Raw genomic sequence first — 13,324 nt, forward strand, 5'->3', positions numbered from 1 at the left:
ACTGCAACTAATTCATCCTGAAGTACCTAAGACAGTATTATTTTGTAATCTATGTGTGATTCTCATACCTTAACACCCATGTAGCCACCATTGAATCCCTTCGTGATGTGACACACACCACACTGATGATCCCTAATAACTTTTTGAGTGTTTCAAAGCTGAAAAAACATGTCAGCTCACTCTTTGATATCATTTGTAAGTCTCTTTCTTACTTTGCATTTAAGGCTGTTGCATATATATATATGCAAATGAAGCTTTAAGGGTGATGATGATGGTCTTGCATTTGGCCAGGATGCATCTGCAGTGGCAGTGGCTATATGTGTTCCCAGGTATTGATAAGCTGCTATTTACTAGAAATGCTTACTGATATAGTGAGAACCTTTACTGTGATCCTGATCCTGTCATTGTTTGAAGATTCATCCCACATTGATTAATAAAGTTCTGTGAGTATCTGTGGTTTGATGCAGGGTTGACATATACTAGTCCCCTGGACTTTGGCATTACTGAGGAGATGTGAAGCAGTGAAGATAAAAGGAGCTTAACATATTGTAGTATTTATAAAAAGGTTATCCTTATTCTTCACCTATGCAGACCTTGTCCAGGCAGTTGTGTTACTGCTGATTAGTTCTAGGAAAAAAATTATTCGCTCCTGTATTTCTGCTACTTTGTTTTGGGGCTTTTTGGTGGGGAGGAGAGAGTGGAGTTAGGGAGAGATAAAGAAAGCCTATTGGGTATGTAGAAAACCCCACAAAGAGAACACTGCCTTCCTTTCCTGGAAGGTGTTTTTTTTTTCTATCTTTACCATAGAAAAAGCAAACAGCAACTCTTTGTAAACGCAGGCTCCACTTGTACTGGGTATCCACTTCAGGGCTTCATCTAACGGGACATTGAATAACAGGAAGCATGAAAAATCATTTCCCAAAACAGAATCAAATTATTGTTCTTTTTATCTCTGCAGTTCTATTCAACTTTTCAGAGCAGTTCAAGTGGATAGACCTTTTTTGGCTGTAAATGAAGGCAGCTGTTAGCCTATGATACCAGATTCTAGCCAAAATTATCAGTTTGAAGGTTTAATGGGAATTGATACTCATCCTAAACTTTTAAAAAGGTATACAGATGATCCTAACTGAAATGCAGAAAATAAAGATAATTAATGGGAAATGCACTAAAAATCAGAAACCTTAAAAAGTTTGGCTTTTGAATGTATGTTTTTAGCATAAAATTAACAGGAATATCAAGGTCCAGCAGGCTATGTGTCTTGTCATCTGTGGACTTAAAAGAAAAAGGAGCACATGTTGACTCAGTAAGTATAGGGAATTCTGTGTCACTGAATATAATATGCCAAATGTTTCTATATCTTGTTATTAGAATCTTAACTTTCCTGGCAAGAAAGTGTGCCAGAAGCATGGTTGAGTTTAGCTGAATGAAATTTGTTTTTAATAAGCTTTATTTTTGTCTTTTTAAATTAGTTGTTGCCAAATTTTTAAGTGGAAACTTCCTTTCTTACTTGGCTTACCTCCCCTACAGTTAAAAAGTGAGTTATTTTTTTGCCATGCAAAGCCAAGAGCCTGTTGGGTGTTGTAAAACTGGAGAATGTAGACCCTTTGGGTGGGTCCTAAACTTTTTATGTGTGCAAAGTTGTAAATAGTGCACAATACACTAATGAGTAGGACCCAGGTAGCTTGAGTGGCACATCCATGCCAGATGGAGCTGTGTAACTTACTGGTCAACAGTGCAGAATTTCAATAAGATAAATGGGGCTAATAAAGCATAAAACGCTTGCAGCTACACAGTGACTTGTCTATGCTTACAGTACCAGTATGAATTTTACAATATTAAAGATCACCTAAATGTGATCAAATTCATAATTGTAGCTAGGTGTAAGCACAACACTAGGTTAACTGCTTAAAACTACTTTTGAAAAAATGAATGTAAACAATCTGTAGGTCTATACTGTCTTGAACTTGACAAATAAAGGAAGATTAGCATTTATAAAAATAGTCATTCTATGATTTACACTGAACCTACTTTGAAGACTATAAAACGGAACAATTTTACATGGCTGAGTATTTAAAGAAAAGATTAGAGAGACATGCATGGGAGTTCAGGCATATGACCATGTAGTGCTCAATTGCGTTTCAGCTGGAAAATTTCCCACCCCAGTAAACTGAAGTGTGCAACTAATTTTTTTTTTTCCTCATTCTTTGCCAGTTCTCCTCAATCTGTCTCTTTTGTCTGTCATTGAAAAGAGAACATATATTCTCTGGTAGGTTCTTTGTCACTTACCTAGTGTGATATAAGGAAAAAAATTATAAAGCCCTGCCCAGCAAACTAGCAGTACTTGTTCCTGCAAATCTGGTTTGTCAGCCCCAAATGGCTGCTCCCTCAGCTCCTGTGATGTATCCCCTGTCTATAGAAGTCCAGTGCTGTGGGGTTAAGAGTCTTGATTAGGATTTCATCATGCTGCTGAAACATTAATCATTTCTAAGTATACTGTATGTTTCTGGCAGGAGGCAAGGAGAAATTTCAAGTCTTGCATGCTGTTTCAGAGAAAGAAGAGAGTAACCTCCATTGGTGTGTTAGCCAAAGTTCATCAGGTTGCTAAGAAAAACATTTTCCCTTTATTCCAAGACAATGTATGAATTATCACTGAAGGTATAATGGCAACAATTTAATTATACGGTCTCTTTATTACCAGATCATGAGATAATTTTCACAGCTTTCTAAGGTATTTTACATATGCAAAAAAAATCGATGACTTATGATAGCTATTTATTTAGGCTCTTTGGTGGAATGCTTTCCATTGATATTAATTAATTTCTTTATATTCCTATGGTAAGAAAGGTTACTAAAGAAATGTTAAGTTGTGATTATTATTCTATGGGTGAAGGATGGTCTTCTGGATGTCACACTATAAAAGAAGCTATTTCTTGCCTAAAGGACTTAATCAGAAAGATCAGCCAGTGAAGAATTCTCTTCAGATCAAAATCCACAGCTCACTTCCATTTGTTACCTCTGAGGGTCAGTTAAAGATGGTTTAATGTTTTAGCATTTATTTTTTGTCTGTTCCTCATTACAATAGTACTGGAATTGACCTGACAATTTAAGTGAATAACTAACGGCTTAAGCAAAATTATATGCTAGCTCTCAGTTGTAGTAACTTATGATCTTACATTTTATAGAAGACAAACTTTTGTCCTTTTTCATGTGCCAAGCTTAACAAGGTAACAATTGTTCACTCCTATTTTTTCCCCTCATTCATGTAAAAACTGCTAGTAAATGAAAAAAATATATCTCTCTTTCCAACACAGGAAATCCTGTAATGTCTTTGCAGTTATATAGCCATGATTATAATTCATTACTTATATGTAGGATAAAATATTGACACTTACATTAAGGAGACTGGCCACAGAAGCAACATTTCTAGAGACAAACAGGGAACGTGTAACAGAAATGAGTAAATAATTAATTTCTTCTTCATTCTTCAGTTTATATTTTATTACAGAATCTATTTTTTCCTGCATTTTATGAAACAGCTGTTTAAAAAGTACTATAAGAAAATGCTTATATTATAATTAAATTTTAAAAAAGAAATAAATTTCCTGGGTTACCATTGAATTATTACATTTTAGCAACATAACATCTTGGTCTCTGACAAGTTAAGGTCATTCATTCTCCTTTGTTTTCCATATTACAAACAGAATGAGACAAGTCAATATTTATGTGAAATAACCCAAAGAAATGGTAATAGCATTACCTGGCATTTTCTTCTTTTAAGTCACTACCAAACACATGGCCATGCTATTTGGTGGTTCTTACCAACATACAGTGGTGGTCTTGTTCAAATTTGCCATGACATTTTTCCACTTGGGTTGTAGTAATGCAGAAATCTGGTTTACTTCTATGTTTATTCCCATTGTTCCTGACTTTTCCATGCTTACATATCCATTTTCTCCTCTGAGGTTCTTCAGTAGCAAAATACAGTTAACTTTTTTTTTTTTTTAAATTTGTTCTCATCATTCTAGCATTTTTGTTGAGCCTTAATTGAGGATTTTGAAGTGCTTTGAAGCCTGGTTTTACTGCAAAATATCATATGCATTATGACAGAAAGATTCTTCCAACTCCTCTGAAGTGGCTATAGTGAGGTCATGAGATGCTTATTTTGATTTTTGGTCAGTTGCTGAAATCCAGGATTTCCTCTTCTACTGCTCCGAGTTGTCTTTCTAACTTGCCATCATCATCTCTACTAACACTAAATCCCTTCAGGGCTTGGGAACATCTTTTTCCAGTCACAAAGACTACCATTTTTCTCGAGTTTGGAACTGTAGCATTCCGGATCATCAGATAAGCTGTTATTTTTTCTGATAATTTTAATGATGAAATGTTAAAGGGTCACAGTTAATTCTTTCCATCATGACAAATGACTGCCTCCAGCAGAGTTCCTCTTATGAATATAGAAAGCAGAGGGGCCGCTCTGATATTATTTGGACAAGTTACTTGAACTGTCAGTTTTGTTTGATTATTACAGCTGCCATTAAGAAGCAAATGTTAAATGTCAGAAGATAACAACCCCTAAAATGCCATATGAAGCAAGTTGTTTTTACACACGAAACCTTTTCTCTGTGTGAAAGCAGTATTGATATATACTATTTGAAAATTCATCTTGCAGATTACATCAATTCAAAGGATTTTAAACCTTTCCCTCCCCTATAACTTTTTCCAAATCAAACCTAAGGCCAGTGTCCCAGTCTGATGGGTGTCAATGGCAATAGGGTGACTCGTGTACACAGACGATTAATTTTGAGAGTATGTACTTAATATAATAAGCATGCTTCATGGTTTAAAGGGAGCATGTGAGGGAGTGCAGCCTTCTTACCCTTGCTAAAGTAGGGGGAGATCTTCCCTCCTTTGTTCAGAACCTGTGCAAGCTTTGTTTCTGTTCCTCTTTTTTTAGCTCCTCTCCTTGTTAGTGCAGTTTATCTCTTCTAATACAGTCTCTGCCTACTGGCAGGATTGGGTGTCCTGGATCTAAACAGTTTCTATTTAGCTAGCCAATACTGACATGGTGAAAGTGGTGTGGATCGTGTGAGAAGAAGCACAAGTTTCATTGTTAGGACATTTGGGAGCCATCCCTGACTGGAGCAATCCCTGGCTTTGTGCTGGGACCCTGAGCTGATTCACTGACAGGGGCACATAGCCAAATGCCAGGTAGCTCAAGGGCAGATAGAAGAAAATCAGGTGAATGGACTGTAGCAACCTGTGACCGTGAAATGAAAATCTCAGGAAGGCTGACCTTGTATCTGTGTCTAGCAGCATGATACTACCATACTCTTTAGTTAATTGCATTTAGAACATTTTTTTGTTCTTACCCACATAATGCTATTACCATGTCAGTGAAACACAAGCAAGACTTAAGGTTACATATCTGCTCACAAACCCCCACCAAATTAAAAAAGTATTAGTAATCAGTTTATTGTCTAGGAGATTTCCCTGAGGAAGGGTAGACTGTTTCTTCTATACTTTTTCTCTTCTCTAACACCATAAACAGATTATGAGTGAATGTACCTTATGCTCATTCATAACAGATTTGTGTCAACACAGGTAATACATGTATATATCTCTTTCATTTACAAGTGCTCAGTAAAGCATGGATCTCATTTGGGAAAACATAATACCCTCAAACTGGGGAAAACAAGCAGCATGCACTGTGATGCCTGCCCTAATTATGGAGTACAGAGTAGCCCTTCGCTTCTGTTTGAGAGCCATGCCTATATCGTTATCCCACACTGAATCCTCAAACCTCTGAGATACTGGCCAATCCATATCAGCAGGTGTTTCCGTCAAGTACCATCATGATATTAGTGGCCTAGTAGCCTTGAAAGCCACAGGAAGTATGATACAGTGTTCTGGCAGCAGGAGGTTGTTTCTCCACGTTTACATGTTTACAACTCTTCACCATCTGTAGGCAGCAAAGCAAAGGCAATAGTCATGCTTCTTGTAGAGTGTGATTTTGTGCCCATTTTTTTGATGGTATGGTGGAATAAGTCAAGTTTTAACAATTCTCAATACTCCTTTAGCAAGTTTTAACAATTTTTAATACTGCTTTATCAGCAGCAGTACAGTACAATGTTCATACTCTGTATTTGAATATTTTTCATCTCCTAGGTATAGTGTTCCAATATATAACAAAAATACTCTGAGGAGTATTAAAACAGTATAGAAAATATAAACACCTGGGAGAAACTCCCAGTACTTCTGTACCTCCATCATGTATTCATTAGGCACTGTAGTGACAGGAAAAGGGGTAACTGGTTAAAACTTAAACAGGGAATGTTTAGATTGGATATAAAATCATAGAATCATAGAATAGTTATGGTTGGAAAGGACCTTAAGATCATCTAGTTCCAACCCCCCTGCCATGGGCAGGGACACCTCACACTAAACCATATCACCCAAGGCTTCATCCAACCTGGCCTTGAACACCACCAGGGATGGAGCATTCACAACTTCCCTGGGCAACCCATTCCAGTGCCTCACCACCTTCACAGTAAAGAATTTCTTCCTTATATCCAATCTAAACCTCTGCTGTTTTAAGTTTCAACATGTTACCCCTTGTCCTATCACTACAGTCCCTAATGAATAGTACCTCACCAGCATCCTTATAGGCCCCCTTCAGATACTGGAAGGCTGCTATGAGGTCTTCACACAGCCTTCTCTTCTCCAGGCTGAACAGCCCCAACTTTCTCAGTCTGTCTTTATATGGGAGGTGCTCCAGTCCCCTGATCATCCTTGTGGCCCTCCTCTGGACTTGTTCAAACAGTTCCATGTCCTTTTTATGTTGAGGACACCAGAACTGCACACAATGCTCCAAGTGAGGTCTCACAAGAGCAAAGTAGAGGGGCAGGATCACCTCCTTTGACCTGCTGGTCACGCTCCTTTTGATGCAGCCCAGGACACAGTTGGCTTTCTGGGCTGCGAGTGCACACTGCTGGCTCATGTTCATTTTCTCATCAACCAACACTCGCAAGTCCTTCTCCACAGGGCTGCTCTGAATTTCCTTTTTGCCCAACCTGTAGCTGTGCCTGGGATTGCTCCGACCCAGGTGTAGGACCTTGCACTTGGCATGGCTAAACTTCATGAGGTTGGCATCAGCCCACCTCACAAGTGTGTCAAGGCCCCTCTGGATGGCATTCCTTCCCTCCAGTGGATTAACTGAACCACACAGCTTGGTGTCATCAGCAAACTTACTGAGGGTGCACTCAATCCCACTGTCCATGTCACTGACAAAGATGTTAAACAAGACTGGTTCCAACACCGATCCCTGAGGGACACCACTCATTACTGGTTTCCAGCTGGACATTGAGCCACTGACCACAACTCTTTGCATGTGGCCATCCATCCAGTTCTTTATCCACTGAGGGGCCCACCTATCAAATTGATGAAACTCCAATTTAGAGACAAGGATGTCATGTGGGACAATGTTGAATGCTTTGCACAAGTCCAGGAAGAAGTTCTTCACTGTGAGTGTGGTGAGGCACTGGAATGGGTTGCTCAGGGAAGTTGTGAATGCTCCACTTCTGGCAGTGTTCAAGGCCAGGTTGGACAGAGCCTTAGCTGGCATGGTTTAGGATGAGGTGTCCCTGCCCATGGCAGGGGAGTTGGAACTTGATGATCTTAAGGTCCTTTCCAACCCTAACCTATGATTCTATGATTCTATGTACTTATTTAAAACCATTAGTTAACATCTTCTTTCATCAGAACAAATATATATATATGACTTATGCATGCACAGCCATGGTGTGACTGTGATGCGCTTTCCCCACAAGAAGCAGGGCAGTTTTGTAATTCTAGCTTAGTATGAACTGTGGTAATACCATAGCTTTGTGATATTCACTGTAGATGAGGATGTAATCCCTTGAAACTTCCATTGGTAAGTTCAAGTGATATTTTTTTATTTTCAATTTTTTTTTTTTTAGGGAGAAGTCATACATAGTTGCTGTACAATAAGCATTTTACTATCTCCAGGCAGTTTTATTATCCCACTGTGTTTTCAGTACAGAGCCATGACCCTGTACTGGGATAGAAGCCAAAGGATGAGCAGCATGAGATATTATAATTCGGTTTTATTTGAGACCTTTCTAACAATATAATAACTTATGATAGCCAAGCTTTCCTTTGGGAGAATGTATGGGAACACAGTTTCATCTTAAACTTATTTACAAAGAAATAGGTTTGGAATAAATATTTTTTTCTTAAGTGATATATTTGTAAGCAACATAGCTAATTAATCTAAATATTTTGGGTTTGTGGCATTTACGTATAAATGAAATTGTATATCTCATAGCAGGGATGGTGTATGTTGAGTGCTTTGTTTAGCAAAATGTTCGAGTCAGCACTGTTCTCTGACACGTTGTCTCAGTGTATCTGCAATATTCAGATACTGAGAACCTATTTTGCTGAATCTAATTGATTCACACATTCCTCACTGAAATTGTTTAATATCTCATGTTCACATAGATAGCAACTTTTACACATCATTTCATTTAAAATGTAGGATCCTGGTTTATACTTGATAAGCTACAGTGCTGGGAAGCACTGCATTTTCATGAATAATAGCTAGAATACATGAAAGAATTTTTAAACAGCTTTTTATTTTCTTTTTTTTTTACAAGTTTAATTAGAACAATCTGATGCTTGTGCATACCATGAAAATAACTTTTTGTGGCATTCAACTTTAAAGAAGCAGCTTTTAATTTGTTTTAAAACAGGACTCAATCCTGCTGATAGGTTCCTAACAGTTACCTGCTACGCCTGCAGATTATTCCAGGTTTTCTGTGCTGTAAATAGAAACTGAAGTGAAGCTTGAAAATAGTCATTGAACTTGCATGCACTGGATTCTTGGTGCTGTACTGTTTCTAAAAACATACGCATTGCAGGTCTGTTTTCAGCTGAGTTTTAAACTGAATTTCAGATTGTTGTTCCATTCCAAAAAGGGGCATCAACAGGTTTTGGTTTCTTTCTTTAAACAGAAGCTGTAATCAGTTGTTAAAAAATGGCCTTAGCTGTACATGTCTTATTTGAATAGGTAGCTGTATTAGCTTGTGATTTATGAATTTGTAAATTTATCGCGTTTTAGCTGATTTTACATGATTTTTATAATGCCATTGGTCCTTCAGAGAGCTATTTCTATAATATTTAAGGTAAATAAATGGCCTTAAAAAGTTTAATAGATAATTTTATTACCTGTTGCATTCTTCTTGAAATATCTGAATGGCTCTGCCGTGAGATTTCTGACAGACTCTGTTTCCTGGCTGAAATAATCAACTATATGTAGATTTTGGCCACTAGCCTTTTTATGGAATTGCTCAGATGACCATGTGACATAATTAAAAAATAGTGTTTGTTTTAGTTGAAACTCCTTTTGTGGGTAAGAGCTGAATACTTAATGTTCATTTTAGGCACATGGTTTAGTGGTGGACTTAGCAGCGTTAGGTTTATGGTAGGACTCAATGATCTTGAAGGTCTTTTCCAACCTAAATGATTCTGTGATTCCACTTCCACTGTTATATTCTGTTATCATCTGAAAGAAAGGAGATTGGTATTTTCTCTACTTAAAAAAAATACATCCCAAAGAAATGCTTGCACAATACATTTTTCAGAATAACCATTTACTAGATTAGTTTTATACCAAAATATTATTAAATGTTAGCTAGAGTTATTTTTAATCTTCTGAAAACTATGTTGCTTATTCTGTGTTATAAATCTACTGCATGTTTTTAGGAAGGTAATAAGAAAGAGATGGTGAAAGTCAGATTTGCTACTCACAGAATTATACCATTATACTGTGAGCATTTATATCGCTAGAGTTTGATGTACCTCTGGGAAAATTTCTCATTTATTGTAGATGGGCACTGTGGGTGTGGAAAAGTAAAGAAAGCCATTTAAAGATTGACACAACTTGCCAAAAAGGTAGATAGATTAGTCTCAGAAGAGCACAAAGCAATAGCAAAAATGAAAGAGGCCACTGAATAGAAAGTTGATATGCAACCTATCTATTTTTTTTATTACTTGTAAGGCCAAATATGCTCTGTAAAGTGCCTTAGCATTTGTTATGTCAATGAACCATACATGTCACAAAAAATGGAAAACTTAAGTTGCTTACTTGAGACATTTGAAAATTGTCTTCCTTACGTCCTTTTGTCTTCCTGGGGTTCCCAAAAAAGCAAAGATTTCACAGAAATATTTTAAATTTCTGAACTAAGGATGCTTAAACAACACTGCTATGGCCCTGAGACATACATAGATTATCTATGAGTGAGTATCCAGCCTTATGCTGATGCCATGTAACATCCTGCTACCTTCTATCCACAGCAAGAAAATCAGAATTACAAGCATTAAAAAGCAAAACCAGCTACTTTTATTGTAAATCTTGAGTTTGTTGCAGTAGTACTTATAAATCAGCTGTGTTTCTTCATACCAGAAACATTGCAAACTCAGTAGCAGACAGTTCCTAAGCTGAAGCAGGTAATGCATTCAAGTAGTTAACACATCCAAATGTGGTGACTATTCCTTTTCTTTCTGCTGAGTTTTGAATGTGAGTTTATGGGACTTATGCTCAGCTTCTGTATTCAGTTATTACTGCAATGATGTTAATGAAATTATGCCCAATTTTCTTGGTAACAGTATGCCCCCATATGTACTGGACCTTTATTTTTGTTAGTAAAAGTACAACTGGAAGAAAATTTCAGCTACACTAGAACAATGTATCTACATACCAGAAATGGATCATATTAATTGGATATGTATGAACTGAAAATTGCCTTACAGAGAAACTGAAATAAAACCTACTATTTCCCAAGTATTAATTTAATTTTTTATTTTATTTCTTCATATTGGTAACCAGGAACCACCTTTTTGCATTTAAAAAGCCCAGAATTACTCTTTGGAGTTTCCAAGTGAAACCATGCTTATGTTTTAATATGGCTGAACACCTGAGTGGCCTATTTATTTGCAACTTTGTTTGAGTGAAGACTGGATCTAATCTGTATGTATACTGAGGGCTCTCCCTCCCTCAATTTTTATGAAAAACTGCAATTAAATTTCAGGCATAATAGGATTAAAGCATTATCTTGTATATGACATGACATTTATGTGCAGAATTATTGAATTTTATATTCTCACTGATATTTCACTAGAATATAGTGATAAAAAAGATGATGTAATTTATCTTGTATATCTCTTTCAGTACCATCCCTCTGTTTTATGCTACTTTTGCTTTCTCCTGTTTAAGTCTGCCATTTCCTTGCAAGATTATTTTGCAGCCTATTAAACTTCACTGTTAGATGGATTTTTTATATATATATAGTTTTCTTATATCTTTAAAATACAGAAGGCAGCAATTTTTAATCTATTTTGACCACATAGAGCACAGTAAAAGTTGTAGTGAGGCACAGAATTCCACAAAAAAGTTAAACATAACTAGAAAATTAATATATTTATTGCATCTGGAAAATATATAGAAAATGTATTAATTAAACTTTGCTTCTAGTGCAAGTGAGTACTAAGCAGTTAGCAAAAGTGTTGTGTTCTAGAACCATGATTTTTTTTCTCTAGCTTCTACCCAGTTCTTGCCAGTTTGTCTCCCATACTGTTTTAGAGAAACTAAGGGCCACCTTCATGTGGGAAATATACTAATTTTCTTTTTTTTTTTTTCTTAGCCCCATAATTATATGTCCAGAACATCAGCAGGGTAGTAAAAATGCTCTGGATTTCAGGCTAGTACACCAGAAATGTTTTCCTTTAACCAGCCAGGAGGTATACACGCTAAACTGATGCGCTGATACTCAGTTCTTCTCTGACGAATGAAGAGGACAGAATAAAAAAACTGTTTATTAAATGCACTGGTCATAAAATGAGATTACAGATGCACAGATAAAATAATTTCAGGAGGTATTTATGTGGCTTGGTTTTAGAGATATTTTTTCCCCTTCCAAGTATAAGTGTGCAGCCGGTACTGGGTTGTACCGGGCCTTGTATGATCATTCCCCTGAATGTGAATAGCCGAATTGTGAAATGATTTATGACACAGGGTGGCTTCACACCCAGCTTAGCCAAGGCTCCAAGCAGACAGCGGCTTTGGCATCAACTTCCTCAACAGATTTGTTTTGCTGTTTCTATTTTGGAAAAGACTGATATCTGAGGAGTCTGTTTGGCCAGTGTCACAGGAAGAAGAGAAATCCAAAGGACATCACTATTTAGGAGAAGCAAAATGAAATTTCACGCCACACCTACACTGTGAATTCTGTAATGAACTGGCAGACCTTGCAGTCATTTTGACACAGGTCACACAACTTGAAAATGCCAGGAGCATCTCTTTTGGGAGCAAGAAGTACATCTCATGAAAATGGCCGGGTTGTTCAGTATTTTATGTACTTTAATCATATTCCAAATACCCATTTTCTCAAAAAGACCCTATTGAAAGTTTTTGGATTTACCTTCCTGACAAAAAACTATGGTCTCTGCGATATCCAAATGATAAAACTATAGGTAAGTTTTCTAGTGGCTGACAAATGGAAAAGACCTATTTAAATAGAAGTGATTTAAGACTCTGGGTTTAAGTTGAAAATAATAGGGAAAAAATCAGTAAATTAATTGTAATATTAATTTATTTTCTGAAAGAAAGATGCCTTTAATTAAGACAACAACAAAACCAGTTATTTTCAGAAGCCATACCATTTATTAAGTATGGAATTAAGCAGGAACACATATATTCATACTTATCTGTATGCAACATAACATACAATTACTCAAAGTATTATTTTTTACAGTCGACATGATTTATATTAATTTTAAGGTACTTAAAATGCTAAATAATGTATCTTAATTCAGTAGATAAATTTCTTCAGTTCTGGCATGCCAGGTGTTAATAAGAATTCAGTCTTGATGATAGAGTACAAAATATATTTTGAATTAGTTGCATTAAACTATCCTAAGAGTGCTGAGATATATTAAATACAGCAAAAAAAAAAAAAGTTTTTTCAAAATTTGTTTTGGATGACAAAACTATTACTTTGGAAAATGAAATTTTGATTAATTTTGATAGTATTAGGGTTTCTTTTTGTCATATTTTGACAGACTTTCCAAGATATTTTGTTATTTAAAAATGGACATGCATTTATAGTGCAGTCATCAGAAGAGCTGAATTAGAGTAAATCAGTAGGAATTGAATTCCATAGAGGCTGAACACATAACAAATACAGTGGGAGCTCCACCTAACTACTTGATATTCTGGATCCATTTCTTCCACATTTTTGAATTAATAGAT

Source organism: Melopsittacus undulatus, chromosome 6 (genome assembly GCF_012275295.1).
Source record: "Melopsittacus undulatus isolate bMelUnd1 chromosome 6, bMelUnd1.mat.Z, whole genome shotgun sequence".
Lineage (NCBI taxonomy): Eukaryota > Metazoa > Chordata > Aves > Psittaciformes > Psittaculidae > Melopsittacus > Melopsittacus undulatus.